The following is a 23,828-nucleotide window of genomic DNA, read 5'->3' as shown; positions in this document are numbered from 1 at the left end:
GACCAGCCTGGCCAATATGGTGAAACCTCATCTCTACTAAAAATACAAAAAATTACCTGAACATGGTGGCGGATGCCTGTAATCCCAGCTACTCGGGGGGCTGAGACAGAAGAATCACTTGAACCCAGGAGACGAAGGTTGCAGTGAGCCGAGATCACACTACTGCACTCCAGCCTGGGCAACAGGAGCGAAACTCCATCTCAAAAAGAGAAATAAGCCAGTCACAAAAGGACAAATACCAAATGATTCCACTCATGTAAAGAATCTAAAGCAGTCAAAATTATAGAAACAGATGGTAAAAAGGTGGTTGCTGAGGGTGGAGGTGGGGAAGGGAGAATTCATATTTGGTAGATACACAGTTTCAGTTTTGTAGGGTGAAAAAGTTTTAGGCATTTGTCTCCTACCAATTTAAATACACTTTACACTACTGAACCTACACTTTAAGTGGTTCAAAGGGTAAACTTAATGTTATGTGTTTTTAAAAAATACATAGAAGTTATTATTTTAACCATTTTGAAGTATATAATTCAGTGATTTTTAGTACATACGGTTGTTTTGCAACCACTACCACTGCTTAATTCTAGAACATTTTTATCACCCCGAAAAGGAGCCCCACAGCCATTAATCAGCCACTTGTGTTCTCCTCTGCCCCCTCAGCAACCTGCGAGGGGTTGCCTATTCTGTATAAATGTAGACATAAAATACATAGCCTTTTGCATCTGGCTTCTGTCACTTAAAGTGTGTTCAAGGTTGATCTGGCCAGGCATGGTGGCTCATACCTGTAATCCCAGTACTTTGGGAGGCCAAAGCAGGCAGATCACTTGAGCCCAGAAGTTTGAGACCCACCTAGGTGACTTAGAAAAACCTCATCTCTACAAAAAACAAACATTAGCCAGGTGTGGTGGTGCATGCCTGTAGTCCCAGCTACTTGGAAAGCTAAGGTGGGAGGATGGCTTGAGCCCAGGAGGTAGAGGAGATAGTAAACGGAGATCGCACCACTGCACAGCAGCCTGGGTGACAGAGTCAGACCCTGTCTTAAAAAAAAAAATGCTAGTGCAGAGAAGGCTAAGCAAAAAAAAAAAAAAAAAAAAAAAAAAAAAAAAAAAAGTTGATCCATGTTAGCATGGATTGGCACTTGATTCCTTTTTAATAATATTTCATGTTGGGCATGATGGCTCACGCCTGTAGTCCCAGCACTTTGAGAGGCTGAGGCAGGTGGATGACAAGGTCAGGAGTTCGAGACAAGCCTGGCCAATATGGTAAAACCCCATCTCTACTAAAAATACAAAAATTAGCTGGGTGTGGTGGTGCATGCCTGTAGTCCCAGCTCCTCGGGAGGCTGAGGCAGGAGAGTAACTTGAACCCAGGAGGTGGAGTTTGCAATGCGCCAAGACCACACCATTGCACTCCAGCCTGAATAGCAAGAGCGAAACTCCATCTCAAATAATAATATTAATAATAATAATATTTCATTGTCTGTATAGACCACATTTTGTTCATCCATTTATCAGTTGATGGACTTTGGGATTGTTTACATTTTTTTGGCTATGAAGAATAATGCTTCCATTAACACACATTCTGTTTTGCTCATCAAAAGAGATTGGAAGGAAACACATCAGATTAGTAGTAACAACTGCTCCTGGGAATGAAAGGAAGAGAAAGGAATTAGACTGGGCAGAGGAACAAAGGGGACTTCAGCTCTCTCTGTGATGCTTTATTTGTTTTACATAAAAATATCTCTGGGCAGGGCACAGTGGCTTATGCCTGTAATCTCAGCATTTTGGGAGGCCAAGGCGGGCGGATTATGAGGTCAGGAGATCGAGACCATCCTGGCCAACATGGTGAAACCCCGTCTTCACTAAAAATACAAAAAAATTAGCTGGGAGAGGTGGCACATGCCTGTAGTCCCAGCTACTTGGGAGGCTGAGGCAGGAGAATTGCTTGAACTCAGGAGGCAGAGATTGCAGTGAGTGGAGATTGCGCCACTGCACTACAGCCTAAGCAACAGTGTGAGACTCTCTCTCTCTCTCTCTCTCTCTCTCTCCATATTTCTGAAGCAAAGTTGTTAACAGTTGCTTATTCCGAGTGGTGAACACGGAGGTGTTAATTAAGTTCACCTCTGAGCTTTCTATATTTTAAATGTTTAAACTAAAACGATACATACTCTGGACCTACGCCTTCCTACAGCATCAGGGAGTTGTGGGGTTCAGGGTAAGCAAACATTAAAGTATGGGAGAGGCCAAGAGGAAGTGGCCAAGCCATGACCAGGGGGAGCAGGCTAGAGGCTCTTTGAGACCCAAGGCAGAAGCTCTGAGCCCACCTGCACAGCTCTCCTGGGACCCCCACCAGGAAGAGGACCTAGATCTGATCTCTATGACTCCTCAAAGAAAAGCTAGGACAAGGTCCAAGTTGGGAGAGACTGTCTGCAACCCCATGTCTCCTGCCTTCTCTGCGTGCTCTGGAAGGGGTCATCCACCCTACTGTCCTTACTCTCCAACTTCCTTAACCCTCTGCTCAAGACCAGCTACGTAATTTGCGAGGCCGGGTGCAAAATGACAGTGTGCAGCACCTTGTTCAAAGGCTGATGCTGAGGCAATTCTTAACTCCACAGGGGCAGCCACAATCTGAGCAGTGTCAACATGCCAGGGACCAAGGCAGGAGCCGCCAGGGTAAGTAACTGGGTGCATGCATCTGTTCATGCATGCTTCATTCAGATAAGTGCTTAGTACGTGCCTGGCCCAGCTGGGCCCTGGGCATAGAGGGTGAGCAAGACACAGTCCAGCTTTGAGAAGCTTACATTCTAGAAGGGGCATAGATGTAATCACAGACACACAAAAGAGATCATCACAAATGGCAGTAAGTGCTGTGAAGGAAAAGTAGAAAGACCATGAGATGACGATGCCAGGGTTCCCTGATAATGAGACTCCTAGGGAGGGACACTGGAGCCACGATCTGGGGGCCATTATCTTAGCAAAAGGTGGGGCTATAGTGCAAGGGTGAGATTGGGAAGAGCATTCCAGAACATTCCTAGCAGAATAGCATGCGACATCTTTAAGGACCTGAAGGCCAGTGTAGCTAGAGCCAGGGAGGGAGGAACACAGACTCCGATGAGACTGAAGAGGGGTCTTGTTCCGGTGCCATTGTCGGAGCCTCCACTTGTACTATCATTGCCTGAATATTTTCCTTTAAATTGGCCCCCTTTGCATCCTCCTAAGCAAGAATATTCATGAAATCAGAGAACTGACATAACACTTCTATTTTTCTTTTCTTTTCTTTTCTTTTTCTTTTTTCTGAGACGGAGTTTCGCTCTTGTTACCCAGGCTGGAGTGCAATGGCGCGATCTCGGCTCACCGCAACCTCCAGCTCCTGGGTTCAGGCAATTCTCCTGCCTCAGCCTCCTGAGTAGCTGGGATTACAGGCACGCGCCACCATGCCCAGCTAATTTTTTGTATTTTTAGTAGAGACGGGGTTTCACCACGTTGACCAGGATGGTCTCACTCTCTTGACCTCGTGATCCACCCGCCTCGGCCTCCCAAAGTGCTGGGATTACAGGCATGAGCCACCGCACCTGGCAACACTTCTATTTTTCTAATTCACAGGTGAAATTTTAAAATGTCCTTCCACATCCCACCTAAAATTGTCCACCTTATCACCTCAGTTTGGAAAAGACTATTACCAGCTCCTCTCTTAAGAGCCCTGAGAAACCTCTAGCAGTATTTCAGCTGGTTGAAAGGCTGGTGACATGGTCTCATTTACATTTCTTTTTCCTTTTTTTTGAGATGGCGTCTCGCTCTGTTGTCCAGGCTGGAGTGCAGTGGTGCAATCTCAGCTTACTGCAACCTCTGCCTCCTGGGTTCAAGGGATTCTCCTGCTTCAGCCTCCCGAGTAGCTGGGACTACAGGCATGTGCCACCATACCCAGCCAATTTTTTTTTTTTTTTTTTGAGATGGAGTCTCACACTGTCACCGAAGCTGGAGTGCAATGGCGCAATCTCAGCTCTCTGCAACCTCCACCTCCTGGGTTCAAGCGATTCTCCTGCCTCAGTCTCCCAAGTAGCGGGGATTACAGGCGACTGCTACCACCTAACTTTTTGTAGTTTTAGTAGAGATGGGGTTTCACTATGTTGGCCAGACTACTCTAGAACTCCTGATCTTGTGATCCACCCACCTCAGCCTCCCAAAGTGCTGGGATTATAGGCATGAGCCACCACACCCAGCCTAATTTTTGTTTTTTTAGTAGAGACAGGGTTTTACCATATTGGCCAGGATGGTCTCAATCTCCTGACCTCGTTATCCATCTGCCTTGACCTCCCAAAGTGCTGGGATTACAGGCGTGAGCCACTGTACCCGGCCTTCATTTACATTTCTGATAAAGGACTCTGTCTGCCATGTGTAGAGTGGATTGCAGGGACACAGAGGAAGACCGGGGAGGAGGCTGTTGCAGGAAGACCGGGGAGGAGGCTGTTGCAGGAAGACCGGGGAGGAGGCTGTTGCAGGCATCCCGGAGGAACCACTAGGGGATCGATCAGATTTGGGTGGTTAGGAGGAGAGGGGAGCTGGCCTTTCTCACTGTGCCCACACAAGCCCTGCTCTCCAAAACCAAAATCTTCTTTCTTTTGTGTACTTGTGCTGACTCGAGGCCCATCTGTTCAGTGGGGTTTCCTGTGACCCTCCTGCCTCCATATCAGCCCCAGGATTCAGGACAGTGTGTCCAGCGTCCCCGTGAGAGCCCAGATCCCTAGGTTAGGCAGGTTGACCACAGTCAGGGCTTTGGGTCACACCCAGTCAGGCCCTGGGTCTCCCATACAACAACAACAGTGCCCGCAGACCGGCCCTTCTGTGCATGCTTCAGGAACTGAGTTATATGATTTCTTTCTCTCTGTCTTTCTTTCTTTCGATATGATCTGGCTCTGTCACCCAGACTGGGGTGCGGTTGTGAGAACGTGGTTCACTACAGCCTCAAACTCCTGGACTCAAATGATCCTCCCACCCCAGCCTCCTAAGTAGCTACAACTATAGGCGTGTGCCACCAGACCTGATGAACTTTTTTTAAGAGATAGGGTCTCACTATGTTGCCCAGGCTAGTGAATTCCTGGCTTCATGTGATCCTCCCAGCTCAGAAGTTACATGATGTCTATCAGTCTATCACCTATGTGTTGATGACTCCTAAGTCTACGTGGCCCAAAGTCCACACCCTTCACCACTGGACCACACTGCTTTTTTTCATCATGACCCATCCCTCATCCCTTGCCTGGCTCCCAAGCTTTCTGCCCTCAGGAAGATTTGACTCCCTCTGACACTGCTTCCCTGAGGACTTCTGTTGGCTCTCCTATCCTCCTCTGGGAAGTGCCCTTCCCCATTGCTGCTTCTAAACCATTGCTCCTCCAGTCTCCTGCAAAACAACAACATCTCTCTGCTTTTGAGACTCCTGGAAAACTGCCCTGTACTCCTCCAGTTCACAAGCTATAAGATGAAGGAGTTGGGGAAGGAGGATGCTCCAGTGTACCCACCATGAGCTAGATACCAGGATGCAGTGGTGACCAAGAGTGACACAACCTGGCACCCACCATGCAGTGGGGAAAGGAGCCAACTCCAGGATGTCTGCCCAAGGAAGAGAAGGAAAGCTTTCTAGAGGAGGCGATTTCTGAGCTGCAGATTTCAAAAAGGCTGGAGCAATGCTGGAAGGTGGTAAGCACAGTCATGGATTGGATAAGGAGGGAGAGGAAAGCAGAGGCAAGGAAAGGACAGTTTTTGAAGCCTTTGTTAAGACATTTAAAGTTTACTCTGGGCCGGGCACAGTGGCTCATGCCTGTAATCCTAACACTTTGGGAGCCCAAGGCGGTGGATCACCTGAGATCAGGAGTTCAAGACCAGCCTGGGCAACAAGGTGAAACCCCATCTCTAATAAAAATACAAAAATTGGGCCAGGCGCGGTGGCTCAAGCCTGTAATCCCAGCACTTTGGGAGGCTGAGGCGGGTGGATCACGAGGTCAAGAGATTGAGACCATCCTGGTCAACATGGTGAAACCCCGTCTCTACTAAAAATACAAAAAAATTAGCTGGGCATGGTGGCACGTGCCTGTAATTCCAGCTACTCAGGAGGCTGAGGCAGGAGAATTGCCTGAACCCAGGAGGCGGAGGTTGCAGCGAGCCGAGATCGCGCCATTGCACTCCAGCCTGGGTAACAAGAGCAAAACTCCGTCTCAAAAAAAAAAAAAAAAATTACCCGGGCATGATGGCAGACTTCTATAATCCCAGCTACTTGGGAAGCTGAGGCAGGAGACTCACTTGAACCCAGCGGATGAAGGCTGCAGTGAGCCGAGATCACTCCACTTCACTCCAGCCTGGGCAAAAGAGTGAAATTCTGTCTCAAGAAAAAAATTAAGTTTACTCTGAAGGCAACGGAGAGTTACTGAAGGAATTGGGCGGGACTGGATTTACATTTATTTATTTATGCATACATATATAGATATGTACTACACACACACACACACACACATTTAAAGACAAGGTCTCACTGCATTGCCCAGACTGGAGTGCAGTGGCGTGACCATAGCTCACTATAGCTTCTAACTCCTGGACTCAAGCCATCCTCTCAGTGGTACTATAGGCCAGTACCATCATGCTCAGCTAATTTTGTTTTTTTTGAGACACAGTCTCATTCTCTTGCCCAGGCTGGAGTGCAGTGGCACAATCTTGAGTGACCGCAACCTCTGCCTCCTGGATTCAAGTGTCTCCTGCCTCAGCCTCCCAAGTAGCTGGGATTACAGGCGTGTACCACCATGCCCAGCTAATTTTTGCATTTTTAGTAGAGACGAGGTTTCACCACGTTGACCAGGCTGATCTTGAACTCCTGATCCCAGGTGATCCACCAGCCTCAGCCTCCCAAAGTGCTGGGATTACAATGTGTGTGTGTGTGTGTGTGTGTGTGCAGGCATTTCACTATGTTGCACAGGCTGGTCTGAAACTCCTGGCTGCAAATGATCCTCCTGCCTCGGCCTCCTAAAGTGTCCAGATTACAGGTGCCTAGCGTGGATTTGCATTTTAGAAAGATGACTCTGGCTGCTGTGGAAGAATGGAAGGGGGTGGAAGGAGACCCAGGCTGAGAGACCCTTTAGAGTGGGAGAATTAGGGTAGGCCTAGGGATTCCATGAGGTATGAGCAGGATGTGGCTGCATAGGGGAGTAGAGTGAAAAGAGAAACCGGTGTATGCCCAGGCTTTTGTAATTTGGGCAATTGGGCGAATGGGGAGGACCAATTGAGTACCTGCCATATGCTGAGAACTAAAGACACTGGTAACTGAAGCATGAACGAGACCTACTAGACCCCTGCCCTCATAGAGCTTACCCTCCAAATAAATGAATACGTGACAGGTTTTCATATGTTTTGGGAAGGTAATAAGCAGAGCAACCACGACAGAGAAACACAGAGGCGCCTACTAGGGAAGGGTGGCCTCCGTGAGGTGGAGATGTGTGAGCTGTCTGAGACCTGGAGGATGAGCTGAGACCTGGAGGATGAGAAAGCCTTCAGCCAGAGAAAGTGAGTCCTGGAATAAAGATACAGCTAATGCAAAGACCCAAAGGGCCAGGGTAGCCAGAGGGGATGTCATACACCAGGGAGGAGTGCTTGAAGAAGAGCCTGAAGACTAAAGGCCTGAGTGTCACCCTCAGGGCCCAGGGGAAGCACCTATAGTGTCCAGTACACCAGGCAGGGACACAGGAGGAGAGGCAGGGAAGGACCCTCAGTTCAGCTTGGGGCTTCTTGAGTTTCAGGTGGCCCATGGTTTATCCAGGGAGCATGCTGGAGCTCGCTAGAGTGGAGCTGGGCTGTGGATGCACATGTCGGGGTCACTGGCATGGATGGCAGTCAAAGCCAGGTGATTGGAGAAAACCACCCAGCGAGAGCAGTATACAGAGCCAGATGTAAACTTGAACCTGCAGCAGAATGATCTGGAGGGATTGTTAAAGCACAGATTGCTGCCAGGCATCGTAGTATGAGCCTACAGTCCCAGCTACTCCAGAGGCTGAAGCAGGAGGATCGCTTAAGCCCAGGAGTTCAAGACCAGCCTGGGCCACAAAGTGAGACTCCCAACATCATGTCTCTTAAAACAAACACACACACATTGCTGAGCTCCCACTCCTGGAGTTTCTGAGTCAGTAAGTCTTGGGTATTCCCAGGTGATTGTGAAGCTGCTGGTCCAGAGGCCACACTTTAAGAACCGTTGATAGTACATGGGGAGAAAGGACCTAACAATAAGAAACAGGACCGTGTAAAGGATGATAGAGAAAAACCAACTTGTAAAGACATTGCTGAAAAGGGGCAGCTGGAGAGGTAAACGGAAGTTGTGTGAATAATTGAATATCTGTCTCTGCATGAGGCGGTAACCTCTAGGAGGGCAGAAGTCAGGGCTGTATTGAACTCTGTTGGATCCCCAGCACCAAGCACAGAGCCTGGTCCCAGAAGGCATCAATGTTCGTGAAAGGGAGATAGGGAGAGGGGGAGATATGAGTCAACTCACAGACGCCAAGGAAGGGAAACATTTCAAGGAGGAGGCAGGCAGTGGTGTCAAATGCTCCAGAAAGGTAAATAAGATATAATCTGGGGACCTTTTGCCCACTTCAGTACCCCTCATTCTCAGCCAATTTTTCCAGAAACTGAGGTCATCCACTAGGAGCTGCCTCCCCTTTCCAGAATCCTCCTCCTATCCTTTGCTTCTTTCCTCCCCTCCTTGGAAAAGTGAAGGGCTACACACTCTTCTGTCCTGCCCCAATGCATCCTCTAGAGCCCCATGTCCCATCCTCTCCTCATTCCCTGGGGACTTTGCTCCATGACTCCTCACTCTCTCTTCTCCCTTCAACCAGCTTATCTTCAGTAACAAACACCCTCTAGTCACCGCCGTCTTTTTTTTTTTTTTGAAACAGTCTTGCACTGTCACCCAGGCTGCAATGCACTGGGGCAATCTCGGCTTATTGCAATCTCCACTTCCTGGGTTCAAGCAATTCTCCTGCCCCAGCCTCCTGAGTAGCTGGGACTACAGGCTTGTGCCATCACACCCAGCTAATCTTTTTGTATTTTCAGTAGAGACAGGCTTTCACCACCTTGGCCAGGATGGACTCGATCTCCTGACCTCGTGATCCGCCCGCCTCGGCCTCCCAAAATGCTGGGATTACAGGCATGAGCCACTGCGCCCAGCCACCACCATCTTGAAAAGTCTTTCTGGCTGCTTTACAGTTGGAAATCCCATCCAGCTAGCCCCACTGCCACCATCGCCACCCCTTGGGCTACTCCTCAGCCCCCTCACTGGCCCTTCAGTGTGGGCATGCACAGGGTTCCAGCATTTTACCTTCTCCCCTCCACTGACTTCTGCTGTCACACAAATGCTGATGACTCACTAGCCTGTGTGTTCATTTGTTCACTCAGCCAAAATTTCTGGAGCAACTGCTCCATTCCAGACCTTTCGTTAGGCAGTAGGGACACAAAGGTGGAGAAGACACTGTCTCCTGACTCTTTGCAGTTTAGAGTCTAGTAAGACAGGTGTGCTAGAATTGCTAGAGAATGGGCCAGGTGCAGTGGCTCACACCTGTAATTCCAGCAATTTGGGAGACTGAGGCAGGATGATCATGAGGTCAGGAGTTTGAGACCATCCTGGCCAACATGGTGAAAGCCTGTCTCTACTAAAATACAAAAATTAGCTGGGCATGGTGGCACATGCCTGTAGTCCTAGCTAGTCAGGAGGCTGAGGCAGGAGAATTGCTTGAACCTGGGAGGCGAGGTTGCAGTGAGCCGAGATCGCACCACTGCACTTCAGCCTGGCAACGGAGTGAGGCCCCATCTCAAAAAAAAGAAAAAAAAGAATTGCTAGAGAATGATAGAGAAGGTAAGTAGCAAAGCAAAGTGGAGGCGGTGCTACCTTAGACAGGATTGGCATGAAAGGCCTTTGAGGGGAGGTGTTACTGAAGGGACACCTACAGAGTGAGAATGAGCCAGGCAGTAAAGATTCTGGCAAAGAGGCTTCCATGTAGAAGGAAGAGCAACTGCAAAGTCCTGAAATGGAAGGGTTCAAGGAGCAGATAAAGGGCAGTGTGGCTGGAGCATCAGAAAGAAGGCATGAAGTGGAATGAGACTGGGGAGACAAGCATCAGTTAGCACATGCAGGGCCTGTGAGCCACAATAAAGAGTCTGGATGCTCTTTTTTTTTTAATTTTTATTTATTTTTCTGAGACGGAACCTCACTCTGTCACCAAGGCTGGAGTGCAGTGGCGCCATCTTGGCCCACTGCAACCTCCACCACCCAGGTTCAAGCAATTCTCCCACCTCAGCAGCCCAAGTAGCTGGGGTTACAGACATGTGTCACCATGCCGGGCTAATTTTTGTATTTTTTGGTAGAGGTAGGGTTTCACCATGTTGGCCAGGCTGGTCTTGAACTCTTGAGCTCAAATGACCCACCTGCCTCAGTCTCCCAAAGTGCTGGGATTACAAGTGTAAGTCGCCACACCAGGCCATTAATTTTTTTTATTTTTTGAGATAAGGTGTCACTCTTTTGCCCAGACTGAAGTGCAGTAGCACAATCACAGCTCACTGCATCACTGCAGCCTCAAACTTGAGTAGTTGGGACTACCGGCATGCACCACCTGGCCCAGCTAATTTAAAAAAAGCAACTTGGCCAGGCGCGGTGGCTCACACCTGTAATCCCAGCACTTTGGGAGGCTGAGGCGGGTGGATCACGAGGTCAAGAGATCAAGACCATCCTGGTCAACATGGTGAAACCCCGTCTCTACTAAAAATACAAAAACTTAGCTGGGCATGGTGGTGCGTGCCTGTAATCCCAGCTACTCAGGAGGCTGAGGCAGGAGAATTGCCTGAACCCAGGAGGCGGAGGTTGCAGTGAGCCGAGGTCACGCCATTGCACTCCAGCCTGGCTAAACAAGAGCAAAACTCTGTCTCAAAAAAAAAAAAAAAAAGCAACTTTTTTCTGTAGAGACAGGGTCTTGCTGTGTTGCCCACACTGGTCTCAAACTCCTGGCTTCAAGCGATACCTCCTGCCTCAGCCTCCCAAAGTGTTGGGATTACAGGCGTGAGCCACCTACTATGGCTGCTGTGTGTAAAGCAGATCAGGAAACAACAGGAGCTGCAGTAGACAGTGAATTTAGGAAGCTACTGCATTGGTTCAGGTGAGAAATACTGACTTGCCAGCTCTCCTCTGGGAGCTGCCTTCAGATGCCTGACTTTTCTCCAGACACCTGCCCTCCCTTCTGAGTCCCCATCTTTAACCCAATCCACATCTTTTTACTGTCATCTACTCAATGGCCTAAACGAAAAACCTAGGAGTGTCTTTTTCTCCCCCACTCTATTGCATGCACTCACTCACTCCTGTTGACTTTATCCCTAAATTTCCCTGGGCTAATCCCTCTTTGTCTGTCTCTGCTGCTGCTGTCCTCATTTGAGCTCCATTAAATAGCCTTCTCATGGGTACCCTCTTCCCTTCTCTTACGAGTTGAATTGCACCCCCCTCACCCCACCAAAAAACAAACAAACAAAAATATTTGCTTAATTCCTAATCCCTAGAATGGGACCTTGTTTGTGTAGGGGAGAAAAAGTAATGTCTTTTCCCCACCATTGCAAGGTTCATGGCTGACACTCCTACAACAAAAGACAGATGAACAGAAAGAGAAAAGCACAAAACATGTATTTCGTTGAAGTTTTACATCACATATGAGCCTCTAAGTGAAAACCCAAAGACCCAGGAAAAGGTAGATTAAATTATATCAGGAAAAGGGGAATGGCTCTCATGTCTCTTCTGGAGAGTTTTCTGGCTTTCTTCAGTTAGTTGATTACTCTCCCCTTGGGCTTAGAGTGATGAAACTTATTTGTGAGGTGCCTGCCTCCTGTGCTGTTCATGTCAACCTCCCCAGTATCCACCATACAATAGATGCCAGATAATTGCTACATTAATGGGTGGGTGGGTAGATGGATGGATGGGTGGGTGGATGGGTGGATGGATGGATAGGTGGATGGGTGGATGGATGGATGGGTGGGTGGATGGATGGGTGGATGGATGGGTGGGTGGGTGGATGGATGGACGGATGGGTGGGTGGGTGGACGGATGGGTGGGTGGGTGGACGGATGGGTGGGTGGGTGGATGGATGGGTGGGTGGGTGGACGGATGGGTGGGTGGGTGGGTGGATGTGTGGATGGGTGGGTGGGTAACTGGGTAGATGAGTGGGTGGATGGATAAAGAGGCAAGTTAATTCTCTCTTATAATCTACCCAACATGCTATCTGTACTTCATTCAGAGTTCATTGTTCTTTCATTTTTGGAATTTTTTATACCTAATACCTACGCCATTTCTTTCACTAGACTGTGAACTACTTGAGAGAGGGGTCTGTGTCCGCTCGATGGTAGCTACTCTTTCAGAGCCAACACTTACAAAAGTTGTGGTGGCTGGGGTTGTTTTTTGGAGAGGGGGTCTTGCTCTGTCACTCCGGCTGGAGTGCAGTGGCTCAATCACAGCTCACTGCAGCCTCAGCCTCAGCCTCTCAGGTTCAAGTGATCTGTCCACCTTATCCTCCCAAGTAATCGGGACTGCAAGCATGCAACATTATGCCCAACCAATTTTTTTATTTTATGAGACAAAATCTCATTATGTTGCCCAGGCTGGTCTCAAACTCCTGGGCTCAAGCGATCCTCCTACCTCAGCCTCCCAAAGTGCTGGGATTACAGGCATGAACCACTGTGCCTAGCCTACAAATGTAGTTTTATTGAGTCTGCACAATAATTCTTTGAAGCAGACACTCATACATATCATTGAGATGTAATTCACATACCATACAATTCACCTATCTAAAGTGTGCAGTTTGGTTGTTTCTAGTATACTTACAGTTGTACAACCATCATCATAACCAATTTTCTCTCTTTTTTTTAAGAGACAGACTCTAGCTCTATGACCCAGGCTGGAGTACAATGGCACAATCATAGCTCGCTGCAGCCTTGAATTCCCCGGGTTCAAAGCAATCTTCCTGCCTCAGCCTCTTAAATAGCTGGGACTACAGGCAGGTACCACAATGCCTGGCTACCATAATCAATTTTAGAGCATGTTTATCACGCCCAAATGATCCCCCCCATCCATTAGCAGTCATTTCCCATTTCCCCCGACTCTCCCCATCCCCAGTCCTAGGAACCATCAGTCTCCTTCCTGTCTCTAAGAGTTTGCTTCTAGTCATTTCATAGAAATGGAATCATACAATATGAAGTCTTTTGTGACTGGCTTCTTTCACCTGGTATCGTGTTTTTATGGTTTCTTCATATTGTAGCAAGTACCAATACTTTATTTTTTATTGCTGAATAGTCTTGCATTGTACAGACATCACAATTCCCTGGGGCTGGAGTGGGGCAGAGTGGGTGGTGCCAGGACACAATAGAGTTAAGCTTCTCAGACTCTTTGGGATTTTTGTGTGTCTGTGTGAGAGAGAGAGACAGGGTCTTGCTCTGTTGCCCAGGTGGGAGTGCAGGGTCAAGATCATCACTCACTGCAACCTGGTCCTCCCAGGATCAAGATGCCTTGATCTCACCACCCCTCCTCCTACCCCACTGGCTGGGACCACAGGCATGTGCCACCATGCCCAGATTATTTTTTATGTTTTTTGTAGAGATGAGGTCTCATCATGTTGCTGGTCTCAAACTCTTGGGCTCAAGTGATCTACACACCTCAGCCTCCCAAAGTGCTGGGACTTATAGGCCTGAGCCACTCATGCCTGGCCATATTCAGGATCTTGATAAAATGCATATTCCAATGCCATAAGTCCTGAGATTCTGCATTTCTAAGAAGCTCCCAGGTGATTTTGAGGATGCAGAGGATTTCTACCAGAAGAGCGGGAGCTTTGAGGCCCTTCCCTCCCTCCTTTTCTTCCTTCCTTTTTTTTTTTTTGAGTCTTGCTCTGTTGCCTAGGCTGGAGTGTAGTGGCGTGATCTTGGCTCATTGCAACCTCTCCCTCCTGGGTTCAAGCAGTTCTTCTGCCTCAGCCTCCCAAGTAGCTGGGATTACAGGCATGCACCATCATGCCAGGCTTTTTTTTTTTTTTTTTTTTTTTTTTTTTTTTTTTTTTAGTAGAGATGGGGTTTCAGCCTATTGGGTCAGGCTAGCCTTGAACTTCTGACCTTAGGTGATCCACCTGCATCAGCCTCCCAAAATGCTGGGATTACAGGTGTAAGCCACCATGCCTGGCCAAAAACAATTTTTTTTTTTTTTTGAGATGGAGTTTCGCCCAGGCTGGAGTGCAACTTCTGCCTCCTGCGTTCAAGCGATTCTTCTGCCTTAGCCTCCCGAGTAGCTGGGAATACAGGTGCACACCAACACGCCCAGCTAAATTTTGTATTTTTAGTAGAGATGGGGTTTCACCATATTGGTCAGGCTGGTCTCGAACTCCTGACCTCAGGCAATCCACCCGCCTCAGCCTCCCTAAGTGCTGGGATTACAGGCGTGAGCCATTGCATCTGGCCAAAAAAAAATTTTGTTTGATTACTGGGCATGGTGGCACATGCCTATAATCTCAGCTACTCAGGAGGCTGAGGTGGGAGGGTCACTTGAACCCACGAGGTCGAGGCTGCAGTGAGCTGGGATTACACCACTGCCCTTCAGCCTGAGCAACAAGGAGAGACCCCATTTCAAACAAAAAAAAATGAGGCCAGGCATGGTGGCTCATGCCTGTAATCCCAGCACTTTGGGAGGTTGGGGCAGGTGAATCACGAGGTCAGGAGTTCCAGAGCAGCCTGACCAACATGGTGAAACTTTGTCTCTACTAAAAATGCAAAATTTAGCTGGGTGTGGTGGCGCACGTCTGTAATCCCAGCTACTCAGGAGGCTGAGGCAGGAGAATCACTTGAACCCAGGAGACAGAGGTTGCAGTGAGCCGAGATTGCGCCACTGCACTCCCTCCTGAGCAACAGAGTGAGACTTCATATCAAAAAAAAAAAGAAAATGAAATGCTTTGTCAACCATAAGGGCCATCCACAAGAGGAGGCACAATTGTTAAGAATCTGTGTTAGTTTGGGTCCTCAGAAACGAACACCAAGATGGGGTTAGATGTGCAAGAAATCTATTTGGGAGTCTGGGCATGGTGGCTCACACCTGTAATCCCAGCACTTTGGGAGGCGAAGGTGGGTGGATCACCTGAGGTTGGGAGTTCAAGACCAGCCTGACCAACAAGAAGAAACCCCGTCTCCACTAAAAATACAAAATTAGCCAGGCGTGGTGGCACATGCCTGTAATCCTAGCTACTCGGGAGGCTGAGGCAGAAGAATCACTTGAACCCGGGAGACGGAGGTTGTGGTGAGCCGAGATCGCGCCATTGCACTCCAGCCTGGGCAACAAGAGCGACACTCTGTCTCAAAAAAAAAAAAATTTTTTTATTTGGGAAAATCCAATCCTGTAAGGAAAAAGGGAGGGGAAGGGAGAAGTAGGTGGGGAGAGGCTTCAGATCATGATGCAGGTCTGATAGCTGAGTTAAAGAACAAAACTGTGGCTGAGAATGGTGGCTCATGCCTGTAATCCCAGCACTTTGGGTGGCTGAGGCAGGCAGATCACAAGGTCAGAAGATCAAGACCAGTCTGGCTAACATGGTGAAACCTCATCTCTACTGAAAATACAAAAAATTAGCTGGGCATAGTGGCACCCACTTTTCCCAGCTACTCGGAAGGCTGAGGAAGGAGAATCGCTTGAACCCAGGAGGCAAAGGTTGCAGTGAGCCGAGATCTCACCACTACACTCCAGCCTGGGTAACAGAGTAAGACTCTGTCTCAAGAAAACAAAACAAAATTGTTCAAGGATATTTGTTGAAACATGGTAAGAAAGACTTTACTCAGGACCATCTTGCAGTTGGGGAGATTGAGCTCCACTCTGAATACAGCATGGACAAGAGGGTATTTACTGCCAAGGAGCAGTGTGCGTAGTGGGGTGTCAGTGGATGGAAAATTTCTAAGAGGAAGCATCAGAAGTAAGGATAATTCTGGCTAAACTGACCTAACAGGATTTTTGTTGAATGCAGGCCAGGGTGATCAGACATCACCTCAGGGATGGTGGAAGATGAGGAATCTGATATCAAGGATTGGGGGGGATCTGGCTAAACTGACTCAGCAGCATTCTTTTACTAAAACTGAATTTTACAAGGAAGTGCACAGATAGGCCTAGGAGAAGTTTCAGAAGTTTAACTAGGCTGGTGTAGTGACTCATGCCTGTCATCCCAGCACTTTGGGAGGCTGAGGTGGGTGGATCGCTTGAGGTCAGGAGTTTGAGACCAGCCTGGCCAAAATGGCAAAACCCCATTTCTACCAAAAACTACAAAAATTAGCCAGGTATGATGACATGCCCCTGTAATCCCAGCTACCTGGGAGGCTGAGGCATGAGAATTGCTTGAACCCAGGAGGCAGAGGTTGCAGTGAGCCAAGATCTTGCCACTGTACTCCAGCCTGGGTGACAGAGCAAGACTCCCTCTCAAAACAAACAAACAAAAACAAAACAAAAAAAGAAGTCTGTCTAAATTTTGGCCAAGCAAAAAATCTTTGTCAGCTGTGCAAAAAGTAGAAGAAAAGATGGGGCCACAAGCAGGCTACTTGACTGCCTGAGCCTGAGGTCTCTCACCTGCAAAGTGGTGATGGAACCTGCTTTCCTTGACTGTTGTGAACATCAAGTAAAATGATGTATGTAAGCCCCAGTAAATGTTAGTTTTTGGTTATTGATTGATTGATTGATTGATTGATTTGTAGACACAGGTCTTGCTCTGTCACCCAGGCTGGAGTGCAGTAGTGTGGTCACAGCTCACTGCAGCCTCAAACTCCTAGGCTCAAGTGATCCTCCAGCCTCAGCTTCCCAAGTAGCTGGGACTCTAGGTGCATGCCACCATGCCTGACAAATTTTTTAAATGTTTGTAGAGATGGGGGTCTCACTATGTTGCCCAGGCTGGTCTTGAACTCCTAGTCTCAAGTGATTGTAGGCAGCATTAGAGTTAGAGAAAGAAAATATTTAAGTCTCACTGGGTGTGGTGGCTCACACCTGTAATCCTAGCACTTTGGGAGGCCAAGGTGGGTGGATCGCCTGAGTTCAGGAGTTCAAAACCAGCCTGGCCATCATGGTGAGACCCCATCTTTGTACAAAAATAAAAAATTTTAAAAAGAAAATATTTAAGTCTCAACCCACTATTGCCAGCTTTGTTATCTTGGCCAGTTACTCCACAGGGCTTAGAGCAGTGCCTGGCATGTAGGAAGCACCATGTAATATTGGCTATTTTCCAAATAATAGTATTGGATCAATTACTTCTGGGAAAGGCCATATTGTAGAAAAGGATTCAAGGACCCCTGCAAGATGTCAACTTTACTTTGCAGTTTCCTTCCTCACTAGACACACACACATACACATTTCTGAGTTCTAGCCCTATTCAGCTGCTCACAGGAACCTTGAAGATGTCACATTGTGGCCGGGCGCGGTGGCTCACGCCTGTAATCCCAGCACTTTGGGAGGCCGAGGCGGGTGGATCACGAGGTCAAGAGATCGAGACCATCCTGGTCAACATGGTGAAACCCCGTCTCTACTAAAAAAAATACAAAACATTAGCTGGGCATGGTGGCACATGCCTGTAATCCTGGCTACTCGGGAGGCTGAGGCAGGAGAATTGCCTGAACCCAGGAGGCAGAGGTTGCGGTGAGCCGAGATCGCGCCATTGCACTCCAGCCTGGGTAAGAAGAGCGAAACTCCGTCTCAAAAAAAAAAAAAAAAGAAAGAAAATGTCACATTGTAATAATATAGTAGCATTTTTCACTGTCTATTAAATGCTTACTCTGTGCCTAGCTCTGTGTAAAGGTTTACATATATTATCTTATACCATTTCTAATCCACTAATGAGGAAACTAATGTCAAGGACTGGGAAATGACTGACACAAGCTAATAAATGGCTTGTCTGCCTCTGGACTTCTGTTTATAGAATGTTCTCCCACTTCCACTCCAAAACGCTATCTTCTTGGCCAGGCATGGTGGCTTCATACCTGTAATCCTAGCATTTTAGGAGGCTGAGGTGGGAGGATCTCTTGAGTCCAGGAATTTGAGACCATCCAGGACAACAGAGTGAGACCCCCGTCTCTACAAAAACTATCCTCCTTCCCTGCTCACCCTCGATACAGATAATCGCACTTTTGCCTGGAGCCTCTTTCTGTGGCTCCCATCTCCATATGCCTTGGGGTGTAATAATTGATCCGGGTATCAGTTGGTCACTAGACTGTGACCAATTCCAGGAGAGGAATAATGTCTCACTCATCTTTGTAGCCAGTGTTCAGCCTGGAGACCTGAACAAGAGAACACTGGTTACGGATCTCCTCATTCATACCACTGGTCTCTACAGATGATGTATTTTCTACATCGTTCCAGCTTTTAATATCTGGTTCTTGGTCATGCCACACACACATCTAGTCCTGGTTTGAGGTCTGAAAATCTTGACACATAGTAGGCGCTCAATAAATGGTGGTATCTTCATCCATTTTGTGCTGCTATAACAGAATACCAGAGATTGGGTAGTTTATAAAGAACAGAGATTTATTTCTCACAGTTCTGGAGGCTGGGAAGTTCAAGGTTGAAGGGCCTGCATCCTGGCCAGGGCCTTTTGTCATCCCCCATGGCAGAAGATGGAAGTGCGAGGGAGTGCGTGGTGGGGAGGGAAGGGGCTGAGCTCTTCCTTTCACCAGGAACTCACTCCTTTGATAACAGCCTTAATCCATCCATGAGGGCAGAGCCCTTGCGACCTAATCATCTATTAAAGGTCCCACCTCTCAACAGTGTTGCCTTGGGGATTAAGTTGCCAGCACATGAACCTTGGGGGACACATTCACACCATTGGAGATGGTTTATTTCATATATTATATACATATTATATATAATATATAAATAACTTTTATATATTAATTGTATATATAATGTAATATGTATATAATATATAAAATAAACCATCTCCAATGGTGTGAATGTGTCCCCCAAGGTTCATGTGCTGGCAACTTAATCCCCAAGGCAACACTGTTGAGAGGTGGGACCTTTAATATATAAATATTTTTATATAATAAATAAATTTATTTATTTATTTAGAGACGTAGTCTCGCTCTGTCCTCTAGGCTGGAGTATAATGGCATAATCTTGGCTTATTGCAACCTCTGCCTTCGAGGTTCAAGCAATTCTCCTGCCTCAGCCTCCCAAGTAGCTTGGATTACACACCCTGGTAATTTTTTTTTTGTATTTTTAGTAGAGACGGGGTTTTACCATGTTGGCCAGGCTGGTTTCGAACTTCTGACCTCAAGTGATCCGCCTGCTTCTGCCTCCCAAAGTGCTAGGATTACAGATCTGAGCCACCGCACCTGGCCCAGATGGTTTATTCTTAGCATTTTCTTTCTCACTGTAAAGGCCAGCAAAAGGTCAAGAAGATTCACAGCTCTCTATGAAGGGAGGACAGGAAGGGAAGAGTGAGGAGGTATTTGGTCTCTAGTCTTTTATTTTGTTTTTAGACGGAGTCTCCCTCTGTCACCCAGGCTGGAGTGCAGTCATGCGATCTTTGCTCACTGCAACCTCTGCTTCTGGGCTCAAGCGATTTTCCTGCCTCAGCCTCCCAAGTAGCTGCAATTACAGGTACCCAGCACCACACCTGGCTAATTTTTTAATTTTTAGTACAGACAGGTTTCACCATATTGGTCAGGCTGGTCTTGAACTCCTGACCTCAGGCAATCCATCCATCTTGGCCTCCCAAAATGCTGGGATTACAGGCAAAAGCTACTGCACCCAGCCTGCTTCATTTATTTTAATGGCTCAGTCATCTTTCTTTTTTTTTAGACAGTCTCACTCTGTTGCCCAGGCTGTAGTACAGTGACATGATCTCGGCTCACTGCAACCTCTGCAGGTTCCAGTGATTCTCCTGCCTCAGCTTCCGGGTAGCTAGGATTATAGGTGTGTCCCACCACCACCCAGCTAATTTTTTGTATTTTTAGTAGAGATGGGGTTTCACCATGTTGGCCAGGCTGGTCTCAAACTCCTGACCTCATGATTTGCCCTCCTTGGCTTCCCAAAGTGCTGGGATTACAGGTGTGACCCAATGCCCCCGGCCTGGTCTCTTATTTATTTTTTGAGACAGAATCTCGCTCTGTCACCAGGTTGGAGTGCGGTGGTGCGATCTCAGCTCACTGCAACCTCTGCCTCCCGGGTTCAAGTGATTCTCCTGCCTCAGTCTCCCGAGTAGTTGGGACTACAGGTGTGCGCCACCACACCCAGCTAATCTATTGTATTTTTAGTAGAGATGGCGTTTCACCATGTTGGCCAGGATGATCTCTATCTCCTGACCTTGTGATCCACCCGCCTCAGCTTCTCAAAGTGCTGGGATTACAGTCATGAGCCACTGCACCTGGTCTGTTTTTATGTTTTTTTTTTTTTTTTTGAGACGGAGTTTCACTCTTGTTGCCCAGGCTGTGGTGCAATGGCACGGTCTTGGCTCACTGCAACCTCCACCTCCTGGGTTCAAGCAATTCTCTGACCTCAGCCTCCCAAGTAGCTGGGATTACAGGCATGTGTCACCATACCTGGCTAATTTTTTGTATTTTTAGTAGAGACTGGGGTTTCTCCATGTTGGTCAGGCTTGTCTCGAACTCCACACCTCAGGTTATCTGCCGGTCTCAGCCTTCTAAAGTGCTGGGATTACAAGCATGAGCCACCATGCCCAGCCAGTCAGATAGGTTTTTAAAAGCATAATTTGAGGAGACCAGGTGTAGTGACTCAAGCCTGTAATCCCAACATTTTGGGAGGCTGTAGAGGAGTGGATCAGTTGAGCCCAGGAGTTTGAGACTAGCATGGGCAACATAGTATGACCACCTTTCTACAAAAAATAAAAAATAAATTAGCAGGGCATGGTGGTGTGTACCTGTGGTCCCAACTACTCAGGAGGCTGAGGCAAGAGGATCGCTTGAGCCCGGGAGGTTGAGGCTGCAGTGAGCTGTGATTGTGCCACTGCACTCCAGCCTGGACAACAGAGAGACCCTGTTTCAAAAAGAAAAAAAAAGTAATTTGAGCGAAGGCATGTTGCTCTTAAAATCCTGCAGCTTTGCTCTTTGATCTGAGGATAAAGTTCTAAGTGTTGTAAGGGCATCTCTTTCACTTTCCACAACTCCCCAGTTTGTCTAGGGCTTTTTTTTTTTTTTAAGATGGAGTCTCATTCAGTTGCCCAGGCTGGAGTGCAGTGGCACAATCTTGGCTCACTGCAACCTCTGCCTCCCGAGTTCACGCGATTCTCCTACCTCAGCCTCCCAAGTAGCTGGGATTACAGGCACCTGCCACCATGCCCGGCTATTTTTGTATTTTCAGTAGAGACGAAGTTTTACCATGTTGGCCAGGATGGTCTCGAACTCCTGACCTCAAGTGATCCGCCTGCCTCTGCCTCCCAGAGTGCTGGGATTACAGGCGATTACGGGTGTGAGCCACCATGCTTGGCCCTTGGGGCCTTTATAGATGCTGTTCTCCCTTCCTTCATTTAGGGACTCCCCTCTTTTCTTAGTACAAATGTAGCTTGATAGTAATAGCTATTAACATTCATCCAAACAATTTGTGTATTCATATGTATTCATTTATTCTCACAATAACCCTATTAAGTGTTAATAAGGTTTATTAGTATAGTTCAGATGAGAAGTGTGAGGGTCAGAAATGAGAACTAGCTTGCCCAAGGTCATACAGGTAATAAGCTCTGCCACTAGACAGTAAGCTTAATGAAGTCAGAGCTTGTGTGGGTTTTGCTCATTTGTGCCTAGTATTCATTTGTTTATTTAACAAATATTTAGGCCAGGTGCAGTGGTTATGCCTGTAATCCCAACACTTTAAGAGACTAGAGTGGATTGCTTGAGGTTGCAGTGGAGTTTGAGGTTACAATGAGCTATGATCATGTCACTGCACTCAAGCCTGGGCAACACCGTGAGATTTTGTTGCTTAAAAAAAAAATACAAAAAATAAATAAATAAATAAAAAGAGCCGGGCACAGTGGCTCATGCCTGTAATCCTAGCACTTTGGGAGGCTGAGGTGGGTGGATCACCTGAGGTCAGGAGTTCAAGACCAGCCTGGCCATTATGGTGAAACCCCATCTTAAAAAAAAAAAAAATACAAACAGGCCGGGCACGGTGGCTCACACCTGTAATCCCAGCACTTTGGGAGGCCAAGGTGGGCGGAACACAAGGTCAAGAGATTGAGACCATCCTGGCCAACATGGTGAAACCCCATCTCTACTAAAAATACAAAACATTAGCTGGGCATGGTGGCGTGCGCCTGTAGCCTCAGCTGCTCGGGAGGCTGAGGCAGGAGAATCACTTGAACCCGGGAGGCAGAGGTTGCAGTGAGCCGAGATCATGCCACTGCACTCCAGCCTGGGTGACAGAGAAAGACTCTGTCTTAAAAAAAAAAAAAAAAAAAAAAAAAAGAAAAACTAGCCAGGTGTGGTGGTGCACTCCTGTAATCCCAGCTACTCAGAAGGCTGAAGCATATGAATCACCTGAACCTGGGAGGCAGCAGTTGCAGTGACTCGAGATTGCGCCACTGCACTCCAGCCTAGGTGACTGCAAGATTTCATCTCAAAAAAAACAAAAGAGAGAAAGAAAAACAAGAAAACACACACACAAACACAAATATTTATTGAATATTTATTTTTGTTTGTTTCTTTTTTTTTTTTTTTTTTTGAGATGGAGTTTCGCTCTTGTTACCCAGGCTGGAGTGCAATGGCGCGATCTCGGCTCACCGCAACCTCCGCCTCCCGGGTTCAGGCAATTCTCCTGCCTCAGCTTCCTGAGTAGCTGGGATTACAGGCACGCGCCACCATGCCCAGCTAATGTTTTGTATTTTTAGTAGAGACGGGGTTTCACCATGTTCACCAGGATGGTCTCAATCTCTCGTGATCCACCCGCCTCGGCCTCCCAAAGTGCTGGGATTACAGGCTTGAGCCACTGCGCCCGGCCTATTTTTGTTTGTTTCTTTGGAAACAGTCTTGCTCTTTCGCCAGACTGTAGTGCAGTGGCGTGATCTCTGCTCACTGCAACCTCCACCTTTCTGGTTCAAGTGATTCTCCTGCCTCAGCCTCCCAAGTAGCTGAGACTACAGGGCGTGCCCATGCCCAGCTTTTTGTATTTTTAGTAGAGTCGGGTTTTCACCATGTTGGCCAGGATGGTCTTGATCTCTTGACCTTGTGATCCGCCCACTTTGGCCTCCCAAAGTGCTGGGATTACAGGTGTGAGCCACCGGGCCTGGCCTTATTTATCTATTTATTTTTTAGCAACAGGGTCTTGCTCTGTTGCCCACGCTGGCGTGTAGTGACATGATCATAGCTCACTACAGCCTTGAACTCCTAGCCTCAAATGATCCTCCTTCCTCAGATTCCCAACTAGCTGAAACCATAGGCATGTGTCTCCACATTCCAGCTAATTTAAAAAAATGTTTTTGTAGAGATGGGGTCTCACTTTGTTTTCCAGGCTGGTTTCAAACGTCTGGGCTCAAGCAATCCTCCTGCCTCAGCCTCCCAAAGCACTGGATTACAGACATGAGCCACTGGGCCTGGCCAGTTCCTGAACATTTAGTACATACTATGTTAAGCACTGTTCTAGATTCCTGTTCTCGTTAAGCTCGTATACCAGTGTGGAAAAGATAGATACTAAACAGGTAAACAGATACAGGAACAACATAATTTTGGGTAGGATAACAATCTTGAAGACAAAAAGACAAGTTGGTGTGATAGTGATTAACAATGCTGACAGGCGACTTTAGACCAGAGAGGGTCTAGAAGACTTTC

Source organism: Callithrix jacchus, chromosome 7 (genome assembly GCF_049354715.1).
Source record: "Callithrix jacchus isolate 240 chromosome 7, calJac240_pri, whole genome shotgun sequence".
Lineage (NCBI taxonomy): Eukaryota > Metazoa > Chordata > Mammalia > Primates > Cebidae > Callithrix > Callithrix jacchus.
The sequence above is the reverse complement of the archived record's forward strand: the minus strand, read 5'-3'. Positions refer to the sequence as shown.